Genomic DNA, 13,314 nt, shown 5'->3' with positions numbered 1-13,314 from the left:
GTAGGCGTGGCTGACTCTTAACTTTTATAAAGAATATCTCTTTGGATTTGAGACTTTAGTCTTTGCAACTTTACAGATCTTCTTTATGCACCAAGAGCTTGTAACACTCCAAAGACAAAGGAAAAATTTAAATCGCATCATATGACCCCTTTAAATAAATCCCCAAGATTTATTGATGGCTTTACAGAGTTTTTTTAAATTACCCAGGACACCTTACACATGAGTTAACCCAGCAAGAGTTGAGCATCAAACCATACAAAAAAAAGCAAAAATCACACAAAAACCCATTAAATAAATTCATAACACAAAAATAAACCTCGTGATTCACACAATTCATCAAAAGTAAATTACATGCAAAAATAGCTCAACTCTGCTTAAACACTAAGCATATAGCGTCCTTGTAAAGTATATACAAACAATGGGGGAAACAAACAAAACATAAATAAACAAAAGAAAACTAGTCCGCCAAAAGGGCCTTTCCCATTTCTTTCGGCCCAATTACCGATTCAAGTACCCGGGCGGACTAGACAATAAACCCAAATCCAAACATTCAAACCAAAAAAAAAAAACTGAAACTCAAATACAACAAGAGCAACAAATGGGCTCTGTAGAGCTGAAACACACATTAAAATACTTTTATTTGTAGAAACCATTGTTCAGTTGCAGCAGATCGATGCCAATCCAACAAAGAGACAGACACGAGGGCATTGCAGTACGTTTGTCTTTTACTCTCTCCCTTCTTCTTCTAATAACGTTTTATGGCAGATGGCAAACCAACTTCTGGTGCATTTACCGCCACCAACTGGACTGGAGTGTGAAGCACTAATAAGCAACTAATATATACATATTTATATATATATAAAAAATAAAAAAATAAATCCTAAATTCTCCTGATTAATCCTATTTCTTTAATGTATTTAACAATAGCACCATATATTTTACCTTGTTCTGCATGCTCTTTCAAAAGGCTTGACAAATTAAATGATTCAACACCCATGTTTCTTACTTCCTTAATGAGTTTTAACCTTTCTTTTTCATATTTTTTTCTTCTTCTTCTTCTAATAACGTTTTATGGCGGAATGCAAACCAACTTCTGGTGCATTTACCGCCACCAACTGGACTGGAGTGTGAAGCACTAATAAGCAACTAATATATACATATTTATATATATATAAAAAATAAAAAAATAAATCCTAAATTCTCCTGATTAATCCTATTTCTTTAATGTATTTAACAATAGCACCATATATTTTACCTTGTTCTGCATGCTTTTTCAAAAGGCTTGACAAATTAAATGATTCAACACCCATGTTTCTTGCTTCCTTAATGAGTTTTAACCTTTCCTTTTCATATTTTTTACATTTTATTAAAACATGCTCTATTGTTTCTGCCTGACTACAAAAAATACATTGACCTGTTTCATGTTTTCCTATATTAAACGGAGTGATTTAATCTAGTATGCCCTATTCGGATGCAAGAAATAATTGTATCTTCTTTCCTATTCCTAAAAACACTTCTTCCATTTCCTACTTGCTGCTGAATATTATACATTTGTCTGCCCTTGCTAGCTTGTGGCGTCTGCAACAGCAATAAAATAATAATAAAATAAAATAAATTGACGCTTCAATGTAATTGTTGCAATTAGCCTACTATTATCGCTACGATCTCATCACAATTAAAAGAACCAAAGACTTAAACTACTTCAGTCTGTGTGCATTGAATTTATTTAATACATGAGTTTCACAATTTGAGTTAAATTACTGAAATAAATGAACTTTTCCACGACATTCTAATTTATTGAGATGCACCTGTATATGTAACCATGATGGCTAAGTCTGATCTAAATACTGCTGTGCAATAATGTTCTTAGGGGTTTCTTTCTCATTCTTAATTTTTATTTGTATTTGAAAATCGACTATTGGCATAGGAAAAATCCACGGTGGTATACTGGATAATATCACAGTAGGGCTAACATCACAGTCTGCAATACCAACAACTTGTGCTTCCCTTTTAGCAATCCATCCAAAGCTTTTAATATTTTTGTTTCCATGCTCCCAGCATTCTTCAATCACACCCTTTACTGGATGACTCTCTTTATGTCCTTTTAAATTAACCCAATAATTCATTCTTAATTTATACCTACGAAGGAATAAAGGAGCTTCCCCAACTTCTACCTGCATGGCTGCAATGGGAGATGTTTTGAACGCACCACAACATATTCTAAGAGCTTGATTCTGTATGGTTTCAATCTTTTTGAGTGTGGCTTTAGATGCAAATCCGTAAATAATACTTCCATAATCTAAACTTGGTCTAATTAATGTACAATAAATTATTTTCAATGACAATCTACAAGCTCCCCATTCTATCCCAGATAGACATCGTAAGATATTTACTCCTGTTTTACATTTCTTAATCAGTTTTTTAATGTGCATTGCAAATGTCAATCTAGATTCCATCCAAACACCGAGATATTTAACTACTGAGACTTGCTCCAGCTCCTGTTTGTACAACTTCAACTTAACCTTTGGTACATTTATCCCTTTTGTGACACACATAACTTGAGTTTTAGCCACAAATAATCTGAAGCTCCAATTATTTGCCCATACCTCCACTTTATCTACTGCTTTTTGTAATCTTTGAGACACACATGCAATATTACGTCCTCTTTTCCATATTGCCCCGTCATCAGCAAATAATGCCCTTCCAATATCACCTTTAAAATTACTAAAAATATAATTAATCATAATATAAAAAAATATTGGGCTGCATACACTTCCTTGAGGAGTTCGATTGTCTACTGTGTATGTCTCAGAATACTCTACTCCTACCCAAACCTGTATTGTTCTTTCAATAAGGAAATCCATAATCCAGTTATATAACTTTCCTCCAATTCCTATACATTTAAGTTTTATTAAAAGCCCCTTTCCAAATCATATCATAGGCTTTCTCAATATCAAATAAAAGAGCGTGAGTTTTTTTTAGGCGACCGTTATTTTAGAATGTATTGCCGTTTCCATGGCGGCGCGTCATGCTTGTCATGTGACAACGCAGCCACAATAGCTCTGTACGACACATGGATCGCTTTTATATAGTTTTTCCTGTTTTAATCAAAATATTCACAAATATGCTCACTATATTATGAAATATCTGATATTCCGATTCTGAAATATGTGCAAGTAAATCTATTTGGTAGTTTAAACACTTTTATGTCGACCGTGTTAGTTGATCCATACCGGGTGATGGGCGTCGCCATGTTAGTTCGCGCTGCATCCGAGCTGTGGGATTTACAACACGCAAATTCATCCTCTCCTACCGAAACATGTTAAAGTAGGTCTCCGGTAAACTGGGAGAAGAGCAGAGTAAACGTTATAGTTACCTACACAATCTGTATATGATATCAATAAAAACATGTCGTCAGATTATATTTTTAAGGATAATTATTGCCGTTTCCATAGACATCAGCGTGTATTTTACAAACTGTAAATGTATGGTTTTGCTAGTACTTATGTGTATTTAAATGTCTGAAACCTAAAATAAGCATTATAATTTGGTTTTGGTAGTTTAAACACTTTTATATCGACCGTGTTAGTTGATCAATACCGGGTGATGGGCGCCGCCATGTTAGTTCGCGCTGAATACGAGCTGTGGGATTTACATTTAGTCATTTAGCAGACGCTTTTATCCAAAGTTTACAACACGCAAATTCACTGAATCCGAGCTGTGGGATTTTTCAACACGTATATTCATCCTCTCCTACCGAAAGACATTAAAGTAAGTCTCCGGTGAACTGGGAGAAGAGTAGAGTAAACTTTATAGTTATCTACCCAATGTGTATATGATATCAATAAAACATGTCGTTAGATTATATTTGTAAGGATCATTATTGCCACTTCCACAGATAACAGTGTGTATTTGAACAAACTGTAAATTGATTTTTTTTTTGCTAGTACTTGTGTGTATTTAAATGTCTGAAACCTAAAATAAGCATTATATGGTTGAAAACACTGAATATTTGTGATAATATGACAAGCGCTCAGTGCGTCCGATCTGGCTCGCGCCAGACAGAGCGCGAAAGCGGATTTAAATTCAGCAGTTGATGGCACTCACTGAACGTTCTAATCACACCGGTGTGATCGTACGGTTCAGGGACCTACCATCATTTAAACATACTAACCCATTACGGTCTATTATTTCTTCTACAACATCCCCATTATGATCATCATTACTGCTTCCCCATAAAGTGCTATGTGCATTAAAATCTCCACACCAAATTATTTTATGATTTCCTGACCCAATAACCTTTTCTAAATCGTTACTTAATCTACTACAAGGATTATAATAATTATTCTGATATTTTGTTTCTCTGCATATACATCTATAACCACCACTTCATATTCTTCAATCTCATTAATGACTGATTAATTCATTTTTTATAAAAGTGGCCACCCCACCTCCATTACCTGTCTTTCTATCTGTTCTTACAATATTATATCCTTGCAGAACAAAATTTAATTTAGGTTTTAACCATGTTTCTTGTACACAAATTATGTTTGGTTTCTTATTTAAAAGATCTATAAACTTTTTAAATTCTGGACCATTTGCTATAAGACTTCTGGCATTCCATTGCAGAATCGTTAAAAGCATTATTATTATTATGTACTTCCACATGTTGTTTGAGTACTAGATTGAGTCTTTAGCATGTCATTTATTTTTTCCAACGTTACACCTGCTACATTCAAGTATCTCTCAGCTGCCCTTATTATGATTTTAATTCTCTCCGTTCTGCTTTCTGTTTGAGCAGAACAATTTACCACTTCAGCCATAAATGAAACAAATTCCATTTTCCCGATCACCAAACTATCCTCTTTTGTCTTTCTCTGAGCCACAGTATTCCCAGTCCATTCTTGTATTTTTATCTCTCTATGTATCTGCTCGTTTTGTTTTGCTTTTTGGGCTACTTCAGCATAAGTCAACCCCTCAGTTATTCTCACATTTTGAATTTTCACAGCATGTTTGTGAGCAATGCATCCCCCAAATCCAGCACTATGCTCACCTCCACAGTTGCAGCATTTTGCCTTCGCTCCTTCGCCACATTTACCATATACATGATCACCCCCACATCTCGCACAACGTTGTCTTCCTCTACAAACTGCACTAACATGTCCATACTTCTGGCACTTGAAGCATCTAAGTGGAGGAGGTACGTATGGTCTTACTGGGTAACTTACATAGCCGATTTTTACCCTCTGGCATTCTTTCGTCATCAAACTGAAGCATAACCGATAGACTGTCCATCCTTTCTTTATTTCTCACATATTGAAGCCGTTTTGCTCCAATTACCTTCCCCCCTTCAACGCAACTTTTCATTTTATCAGCATGTACATCAGTAGGAATTCCAGTTATTACGCCTCTAACCCAAGGCTTCGTCTTCATCAATGTGCATGATACCGGGTATCCAAGCATCGAATTTATACTTAGTGCCTTATTTTGTTGGTTTTCATCCTTAAACATGATAATCAAGTTTCCATCTCTCAGAGTCTTTGCACTATTTATTTCTCCTAATGCTTTGTTCAGAGATTTGGTCAGTTTAATTGGGTTTATCGTCATACCAGGTTCTGCCAATTTCATCATTACGTTGTATTCCTCTATATTTTTCCTACTCACGTGATCCTCCTTTCCACTATCCGTAAATGATCCTTGACTATTGTTTTTCTTTCTTTTCCGATTGACTACTTTCCACCATTCACTCCCTCCTGCACTCCCGCTACACGATTCGTCTTCCATTTCCGGATCACTACCAGAGCTACCGTCATTTCCTGCCATCAGTGCTCCAGTCACAGTCCAGTGTTGCCAAAACCGCCTCCTCCACCCTCTCTTATGGCGCTTTTCCACTGCGTGGTAAACGGCACGGTTTGCGTTTCCATTGCAGTTCAGTACCGCTTTACAGTGGGCGGGATTATTCACATGTCGTTATAGTTGCGCCGCCTCTACTACCACGACTCCTAAAATAAAATGTTTCATTCCGCGTCGCCCCATCGAGCTCTCGCTGGATCCGCTCCTCAACGAGAGGCACGTCTGTTCTTCCGCAACAGACAACAAAACTTTTTGGTTGTTAAAATTTTTATTTTTTTATATGTACCACATAAAAAAAATCGAGCGGTTCTTTTTTTTTTTTTTATTGCAGAGAACGGAAACATACAAAGAATAAGCATACATCACATAATATCAACCACAAAAATAAAATGGAAACAAATCACAAAAATAATAAAATACAGATAAGAGGGCCATCATCTAAACATGATTACATGAAGAGATCAAAGGCAGAGCAAATCCTAACAGTCCTTATAGATTTCTTATTAGTAGATACTGAAATTACATTCAAATAATTTTCAATTTCTTTTAGGAAGACAGAGAAGACCAGTTTACAGTTGGAAAAGTTGCATTTGTGAATGTGAAATTTACTTAGGAAAAAAATTAAATTAATAACAAAACAGATATTTTCATTTGAGGGGTCGGAGTCATAATACCCAAATATAATGTTTTTCATATGTACTGAGAAGCCTGGCAAAATCTTACACGTGACAAACACACCAATATCATTCCACTGAAAACATTTCAATAAGTTTTATATTTGAAAATCAACAAACAATTAGCAGCTGTATGCACTTTTTTTTAGCATAAACATTAAATTAACATTAACATGAAGCCCTAATAATAAATCACTGTGTACTATATTATATATATATATATACACACACACAAACAAAAAACAGAGACTTATTCTTGAATAAAATGTTCTTATTGTTCCAAATAAAACATCTTTGCGGTGAAAAGTTATGCTTATAAATTAGTGCCCATGCTCTAGCGGTTCTTTTGTGTTTGTGTCACAAGTTCAGTGAGAGTGGTGCCCCTCCCACGATTGTTGATTGACAGTGGCATCAGTCTTTGGTTTTATCACAGCTCCGCCCCGATAGAGGTCTGCTACCCAACCCGAGCCCGACGGGTCCCGAAATACTTTCGGGTCGGGTTCGGGTTAATGTTTAATGAATAGCTTCGGGTTTGGGTCGGGCTTATAGCTAAACTAAAACTATATGCAGTAGGGACGTAACGGTATGAAAATTTCATATCACGGTTATAGTGACCAAAGTTATCACGGTTATCAATATTATCATGGTTTTGTTAAAATTTGATTAAAATGTTCAAAAATAACTAATACACACACTGAAAACATTTCAATAAGTTTTATATTTGAAAATCAACAAACAATTAGCAGCTGTATGCACTTTTTTTTAGCATAAACATTAAATTAACATTAACATGAAGCCCTAATAATAAATCACTGTGTACTATATTATATATATATATATACACACACACAAACAAACACACATTTTAAATGAACAAAATAAGTTGATGGGTCAGGTGACTATACTACTGGAATACTTGATTCTGTTCTGCTGCATTTCCTTCCTTATAATGACTGTTGTCAATAGCAACGCATTATAACACAGCACACATCCATGTCTCTTGTATCACCGCAGAGGCTCGGACGCGCTCTCTCTCGTTTCATTCAAATGCAGCTTGCCGTCTTGCGTCTCAGTTTTTGATTGCATTGAAAATGAAATCAGAGGAATTTAGTATTAATACTACTATAATTTTGCTGTAGTGATCATATTGTCCTGACGATTGTTTTGTACACTGTTCATAATGGATTTATAAACGGGTAAGATTTTAAAACATTAATCTCAATTCAATATTTGTTTATTTGTCACATACATGGTTATATACAGAATATATGACCAGCAGTGAAATGTAAGTAAATTCAATATTTCATATCCCCGTATTTATATATTATTATAGGTAAACAAAAAAAAATCCGTGTAATAAGTTAACTACGAATACACAATACATTATCCCTTAAATGTCAACCTTATAGTTTGAACGTTCGTTCGTCTTCGCTCAAAGCCACTTGCTGAGAACTGTTCTTCGCGGAAGCTTTGCGTTAATTACAAGTGAGATAACGAAATATTGCATGCTGCTTCTGCGTTAGACTGATGCTGGCTGGACAGGATTTACCGCGAGTTTTCAAAATCGCAATAATCAAACACGGTTTTGATGATAATTAAATTTTAAACGATAATACTAACCGTCACGGCATTTTATCATGATTTATCGTAAAACCGGTAATCGTTACATCCCTAATATGCAGGCTATGCTGCTTTCATAGACGCACGCACGCACGCACACACATTATTGCACACGACAACACAGCATGGTAATTTTTATTAGAAGGAACTAAGCCTCATTGCTTTTAGAGAGAGACACGCAGACGCAGGTTCACACACGCAACTTTCATCTCTCTCTCTCTCTCTCTCTCTCTCTCTCGCGCTAATTCAAGTAAATGATATAATTAGCCTAATTAATCCAAATAAATGCGATCTTACCGCACTGCATCTCTGTGTCTGATTTAAAGCAGGCCAAACGCTAACGAGCCTTAACTGACGAAAATGACCATAATTTGCACGATGGAAGAATTATCTTCTTGTCGTATACAACCATTCAAAAACTCGGCAGAATTTATGTGACCGCTGCACCTGATGTTCATAAACTTCCATAAATGGTAAGTGTTTTTTCTTTTGCCTTTGTGAACTGGCCGAGCCTTAATGATTCTGTTTCTTTACATGTATTTGCTTACTGACCGTTGCATGCAATCGTGAAATACAGCATTTTTTTAAATTGGCTATTCGTTGTGGGGAAAAAAAAAAAAAAGATTTCGGGTTCGGTCTCTAAATTGAACTGTGCCGCTCGGGTCGGGTCGGGTCAGACGATCTCGGGTACGGGCCGGGTTCGGGCTTCACTTTAAAGCCCGTGCAGACCTCTACCCTCTCTCCTTCATTGGAGTTTTACGGCAGTTGGCATCCATACTGTTATCTCTCTCCCTTCTACTCCAGTCTCTCACATTTACATACATTCGCATCTAGTGGCTATACATATTCAATTCCTATTTATATCAGGACAAACACCACATATTAAAACATTTTAGTGCTCCAAACAAACTCCACCTATGTCAAAGATCCAAAAGACGGCATATGCGAACCCCTCGCCAATTAAACAATAGGCTTCATAGAACTGAAATGCATGCATTAAAATACCTTTATTATTATTCCTAAAACACACACCACATATTAAAACACTTTAAGATTTCAAATAAACTCATACCTATCTCCGAGATCCAAGAAAAATCCACATGCGAACCTCTCGCAAACAAACAGTAAAAGTGCCAATCCATTTCCGCCGGCCAGAAACAAACGCTCTTCTTCTTATTCTTCTTCTTCTTCCTTCTTTCTTCTTTCTTCTTTCTTCTTTCTTCTTCGGCGTGTTACATCCTGTGTGCATATCGCCACCTACTTTTGCTGTTATGCAGTCATGGTTTATTTATTATCAATTTATTCCTTGTTTTTGCTTTTCCTGTTCTTACACACGTATATACACAAATATTCCTACTTAAATACTTATTCGATGCTCCACATTCTATATTTAAATCCTTTCACTTAACCCAGTAGTATATATGGATTTTATTAATATCCTGTATCCTTCTCTCTCTGTTAAACTCATATCCTAATAAGTATTCCAAATCCTTATTTACCTTACCTTTTTTGTTTAAATATGATATTAATTCCTTTCTTTCTTCATCATACCTTGTACAATTATATATTACATGCTCCACTGTTTCTTTCTCCCCACAATTCCCACATAGACCAGTCTCATGTATTCCAGTTATGAACAGTGAAGCGTTCAATCCCGAGTGTCCAAGTCTCATCCTAGTTATAATAACCTCTTCTTTTCTATTTCTACCACTTACACTTCTTTTAGTATTAACCATTTTTTAAAATATGATATAAATGCCTTCCCTTATTATCTGTATTCCATATGTCCTGCCATTCTTTAATAATATTTTCCTTAATTATTTTTTTTAATTTCACATTTACTTAAAGGAACATTAAAATCTATTACTTCTCTTTTAAAAGCGTTTTTTGCTAATTCATCAGCAGTTAATAATATTTTCCTTAATGATAGTTTTAATTTCACCTTTACTTAAAGGAACATTAAAATCTATTACTTCTCTTTTTAAAGCATTTTTTGCTAATTCATCAGCAGATTCATTACCAGCTATTCCCACATGTGCTGGCACCCAGCAGAATCCAACTACCACTCCTTTTCTTTGTATACGCCATAATAATGTAAATATTTCACACATCAAATCTTCTCTAGAAGATTGCCGAGTAATCAAGTACTCTACTCTACTCTAACTACTCTATACCACTACTCTGTCTGGTCTTACCATATTGTCCCGAATATAAGACGATGTTTTTTTTCTTGGAAATACATCATTTAATTCCCTATATATAGTTCCTTCTTTTATAAATGTTACAACCCCTCCCCCTTGTTTCCCCACTCTATCCTTCCGAATAGACTTATATCCTGGTAATACAAACTGCAAATTTGGCTTGAGCCATGACTCTTGTACACAAATAACATTTGGCATATATTCTAAATCTAATACAAATTTTTTGAATTCTTGACCATTTGCTACGAGGCTCCTTGCATTCCATTGTATTACGCTTATCACCATTAAGCTACTCAGAAACCTGGGAAGCTTCTACTGTTGCTGATCGAGTAAGAATCTCATGAATCATGTTTACTGAGATCCCAGAGATCCCTAGAAACTCTGTTGCAGCTTCTAGAATTGTTTTTATCTTGGCTGATCTACTTGGCAGCATAGCAGTTACATTAATTACCTTTACAATAAAGGCTAGAAAGTTCTCTTTTGTCATTATTAGTGCATTTTCTTTTATAGCACACTGATGTTTACATTCAGGCTCCTTTGTTTTCCCCTTTTCGATGTTCCTTGAATCTTGTGTAATTTGGTCCCTTACCTCTTCCCTCCTGTCCTCCTTACTTCCACAGACCTTCACTGCTTCAGCATAAGTGACTTTATTCTCCGCCTTATATTTTTGAACTTCTCTTGCTTTAATTTGTACCTCACATCCCCCATATGCTGCACTATGAGGACCAGCGCAGTTACAGCATTTTAGTCCATTCACCTCTGTACATTTGTCATATTCGTGTTCTCCTCCACATTTTACACATCTTACTTTCCCCCTACACACTGCAGCCACATGTCCAATTCGTTGACATTTAAAACATCTTAATGGCATTGGGACATACACTCTTACTGGATAACTTATATATCCCATTAGTACCTTTTCGGGCATTTTCCCTTCAAATGTCAGCAAGATACTCATACTTTCCTGTCGTTGTCCTTCCTTGTTTTTATACAGTCTTCTCACATTAACAATTTTCCCTCCTTTTATATTTTCATGAATTTCATCAGTGGTTATATATGTTGGAATTCCATATATTACCCCCTTTTCAACCTTAGCTACTCCAATCTCTTTGGATGTAATCTTTTCCCCATTCATTTTTCATCTTTAGTAGTTAGTTTTTTTTGGTCCAACATCTTTCACTATTATCAGAACTCTCCCTTGTCCTAAACATTTAGCCAAAACAACTGTTCCAATGATTTTATCGATCGCTTTGGATAGTCCTATTGGATGCAAATGCTTTCCTGAACTCTTTTCAAATGTCAACATAACTTTGAAACCATTCTCCTCAGTATTTTGTACCATTTGTTCTCTTGGATTTTCCTGATTTGCTTTGTTGTTGTTTTTTATTGTATCTTGTGTAGTTACCACCATATCCCCACTATCTTCCTGGTCCTTAGAAGATTTTTTACGTTTTGAGTTTTTCTTTCTTGAGTATACCTCCGTAAATCCTGACCTGTCCTCCATTATCGATTCTTCAGAATCTTCATCCATGACTGCACAACAGCAAACTTTTGTTCTCTGCTCTGCCTGTCCCTTCTCCTTCAGGACCCCCCTGCCGCGCGTTTAGAGCTTGTGTGTGCGTGCGTTATTAATCCGCGCGGTAACCGTGTGTTCACGCGCACGTAGCTCGTGTGACAGGGTCATTTGCCAAGTGTAGAAATAAGGAGCAATAATAAAAGTCTCCTCCACTTACTCAGACTTCAGATTATGAACGTTGAATTATAAAGCTTTGCATGCAGAAAAAAAAATGTAATGCACACGCATTTAATTAAAATTAAAGCACGGAATACAGTAAAACGAACCGTGAGCATAAATCAATACGGCACTGAATCTATCTATCTATCTATCTATCTATCTACTCATTTATTTATTTCACGAAATACTACATATACAACGTTATATTGTAATGTTATATTGTAATGTTATATATATAAAAATAACATTTCTGTTCCCCTCACTTCTGAAATGATGGCTACGCCCCTGCTTAGAAGATTTCTTACGTTTTGAGTTTTTCTTGAGTATACCTCCGTAAATCCTGACCTGTCCTCCATTATCGATTCTTCAGAATCTTCATCCATGACTGCACAACAGCAAACTTTTGTTGTCTGCTCTGCCTGTCAGAACTTTTCTGGGTTTTCCAGCGAATTGTCGTTAGCGTTCTTAGCCACCAAAAACCTTTCTTTTCCTGCTGCTGTTTCTCTGAATGCGACTCACTACCGCCACCAGCAAAACCAACTTCTGTATCTGCGTTTGGGTTTTAGCTGTTGTGAAAATAACAGAGTGACTTATGTAAAATCCCTTAACTCACAAGTAGACGTCAAATAAATGACTTTTCATCACAATAAAAACAAGACTATTGAAAAAGACTCTCTTCTGAGGAACCCATATTCTCGCGAGATGGGATTTTCTGAGAGCAAAGGATATTGGGATATGTTGTACCTGTCTACCCACCTACCGTTCTCGTTCCTACTGCTGATCTTTATACATAGCTAACCACACCCCCTTAATTCATGACTTTACTCCCTAGATGTCGCCTGCCACATATAGAATAAAAATGGTCACATTATTATACTTTTTTTGATCATGAAGAACAGTGAATGATAGGATATTTAAACAAATGTATTTCAATAACTAATATAATATAATATAATAAAAACAAGCTGTGACTTTTCTCAGTAGCCCTTTCTGTAATTACATTGTTACGCCAGTAGGTGGCAACAAGTGACTGCATTATGAGAGCCTCACTGAATCATTCATTCAAGAGATTCGTTCAATCAAATTATAGATTCATCCGCGAATCAAACACAAGTGTGTGTTGATCGGAGACGTGCAAAAGTTTTGGCTTTGTGGATTTCTTTTCGGGGATGAAGCAAAAATAGACTAAGTAACTTGTAAGTTGATCAATATTATCTTGTTTATTTAACTG

This window comes from Sinocyclocheilus anshuiensis, unplaced genomic scaffold (assembly GCF_001515605.1).
Source record: "Sinocyclocheilus anshuiensis isolate Anshui unplaced genomic scaffold, SAMN03320099.WGS_v1.1 scaffold1561, whole genome shotgun sequence".
Taxonomy (NCBI): Eukaryota; Metazoa; Chordata; class Actinopteri; order Cypriniformes; family Cyprinidae; genus Sinocyclocheilus; species Sinocyclocheilus anshuiensis.
This window is presented reverse-complemented; position numbering follows the sequence as displayed.